The sequence below is a fragment of the Callospermophilus lateralis genome, chromosome 4 (genome assembly GCF_048772815.1).
Source record: "Callospermophilus lateralis isolate mCalLat2 chromosome 4, mCalLat2.hap1, whole genome shotgun sequence".
NCBI lineage: Eukaryota > Metazoa > Chordata > Mammalia > Rodentia > Sciuridae > Callospermophilus > Callospermophilus lateralis.
This window is the reverse complement of record NC_135308.1, coordinates 84749808-84753123: the sequence shown is the minus strand read 5'-3', so window position 1 is coordinate 84753123 and position 3316 is coordinate 84749808.

The window sequence follows — 3316 nt, the reverse complement described above, 5'->3', positions numbered from 1 at the left end:
AGCCTTATCATATGAATTTCACCATGTCTTGGGTGCTCTGGAGTTGAATTTTAGTGCTCAACAACATTGACTCACCTCCTTATGCAGTTATACACACATATTACTTTGGTTCTTTTTCATGGAGAAAAAGATGAGTTCTGTATGCCCCTCTTCTACCACAGTCCTTCCCTAGACTAAAAGATATTACCTTCAGGAAATAATTAAGACTCCTTACAATGTTTATGGAGATATATATATATATAGCTATATATATATATATATATATATTGTAGGAAAAAATTGTATCTGTACACAAAAAGCTTTTAAAAGTAAGTCTTTTAAAATATTAATTATAATAATTTAATTATATGAATAAATTTTCAATACAATATGATTTGTTAAAGGAGCATATATGCCCTTAATTGATTAAAAAAAGAAGTATGAAAAAGGACAAAGAGGGTGAAAAAAGAATTATTCTTTAAATTATTAAATAAAGATTTAATTATTTATATTCCTTTTAGCAAATGATGTTTTGCAAAGCAGAAAGCTGGGTTTATTTTTATATTATGCATACTTTTAAACATACAGAGAAGTAAATAGAATAATAAATCCTCATGTATCCAGGCCTAGAATATATCAGTTATGCCCCTGTATATACCCTACATAATATTTTGAAACAAATCCTAAACCTAATGTGATTTAATTAATAAGCATATCAATATGAATTGTTTTAAAACTGTGAATACTAGATCAGCCGATGTCACATGCCTATAATCCCAGTGACTCAAGAGACTGAGGAAGGAGGATCACAAGTTTGAGGACAGACTGGGCAGCTGAGCAATACCTTGTCTCAAAATAAAATAAAAATAAATTAAAAGGTCTGTGGATATAGGTCAGTGGTAGAGTATTCCTGGTATCAATCCCCACAAATGAATGAATGAATGAATGAATGAATAAACTGTAATAACATATTCATATCTAAAATATAATAATTTCTTAATACTATCAAATATCTAGTCAATATTAAAATCTCTTATAAATATCATGTTTGTTTGTACTTGTTTTAATATGAAGACCCACAAATCACAATTGGGTGACATGCCTTTTAAGTATTTTATGATCTGTAACAGTTTCTGAGCTGGAACTAACATTCTGAGACCAATGATTATTTAAGGGGATCAATCATTCTGTGTAAAAGTGGACATTTATCATCATCTTTGGCCTCTATCCCCTAGTAATCAATATAGCACCTTCCCAGTTGTGATAACCAAAGTATCTCCCAATTGCCAAGTGGGCCACAGATAGCACTGATTTATAAGTTTCTACCTCTACACTGTATTTTTTCCCCTTTTAAGATTATCTGTTGAAGAGCTTAATAGCTTTGTTGTGTGGAGTGCCCCACCATCTGGATTTTACCAATGGATTTTCTGTGGAATAATGTAGCACATTTTTAATAGTTCATATTTTTATATACTGTTAGATTTAGAAGATTTATCATATCACAGGTGGCTTAATTTATTCTTATTTCTTCCCCATTCCTCATCTTCCTAATCAAACCAATTAAGTCCCTTGTCATTAGATCGCTGTCTTTCAGATTTTCTTCCTTTACTCCTGTTTGCTTTTTTCAATATCTTATGTTTGTTATCTTTGCATCTCTATGACAAAATATCTGGAAAAAAACTTACAGAAGGAAAGATTTATTTTGGCTCATAGTTTCAGAGGCTTCAGTCCATGGTTATGTGACCCCATCAATATGGGATTGTAGTGAGGCAGAACATCATGGGGAGTAAATGGTAGCAGAATAAAGCTGTTCACCATATGGGGAATAGAAAGCAGAGTGAGCAAGTAAAGGGCTTGAGGCTAGATATACACTTTCAGTACACCCTCAGGGATCTACTTTCTCCAATTCAGCCCCACACTACAGTTTCCGTCACCTGCCAGTTGTCCATTCAGTTATAAATCTAACAATGTATTTATCCACTGATGAGATCAGAACCCTCATGGTGCCATCACTACTGAATATTGTTGCATTAAAGACCATGCCTTTAATACATGAGCCTTAGGAGAACATTTTAGAACTAAACTATAATATTCTGTCCCTAATCCCCTAAGGCTTGTGCCCATCACACTGAGTCTATTTCCAAGTGTGCCCATCTTCTTAACATTTTCAGCATTACTCAGAAGCCCAATTCCAAAGACTCCTCTGAGACTCATGGAAATACTTGGCTGTGGGCCCCTTTCAAAGTAAAAGAGAAAATTACATACTTAATGATATAAAACAGTGAGTCAGGCCTGGTGTGAACATTGCCATTCCAAAAGTGAGAAAAAAACAATAGAAAGGAACGATTGGATAAAAGAGCAAAACCCAACAGGAAAAACTTTAAATACTATAGCTCCATGTCTGGCATCTGGGCACATTGTGGTGAACTATGAACCCCAAACAGTATAGGCAACCCCACCTCTGTGGCCTTACTGGTTGAAGCCCACATGTATATCTTGGCAGGTATTCCATGTTCCTGATATCTGTAACTTCCTGGAATCTCCAGTGCAGCTTCAACTTCTCTCTCCAAGCTTCATATGTCACCCTTTCATGAGCCATACACAGGAATCCTTATTCTGTCACATACTGCCTGGACTCACACACTTTTTTTTTAATCTCAGTAGAAACCTCCATGATCTTATAACTTTTGCGTTCTACTTGCCTCCAAAATCAATACCACATAGATGGTGCTGAGATCTGCTGCTAGCTCAAACAGTAGCCAGCCCCCTTTGGATGAATAGCTTGGCTAAAATAGCTATGTGACTGAGTGTGGTGAAATGATTCCTTAGAATACTGGCTGGCACAGTGAGAGAATTGTGCCTGGAGTTCTCTTTTCAAAGCAAAGTCTGACAAATAAGTTTACTCTCTTACACCCTTGAGCCCACAGTGGATCAAGTCCAACCAGTACATTGGATGTCCTTAAGGAATCTTTCCTATTATCCCCGTGCAAAATGCTTAACTTATTTTTGATGGCCCTGATCTGTTCTGCAAACATACATTTTGTAACCCTGGTTTTACATGTACTTTTCTAGACAAACTAAGTTTTTCAGATCTTTCTGTTTCTTGCTCTTAATTTTCATTTTAAACCTGGCCAAAATCATGCAGCAGTAGCCATTCCAGTCTGAAAGCTGTACTACTTTGAGATCTCCTCTGCCAAATTAATTAGTATATCACCTTTAAACATAGGCACATACAAAGTGTCAGGGAAAGAACAAAATGTCGACAACTTTTTTGCCAGAATGTAATACAAATGGCCTCTACTCCAACTTGAAATTGAATCCTCATTTCCATCTGAAC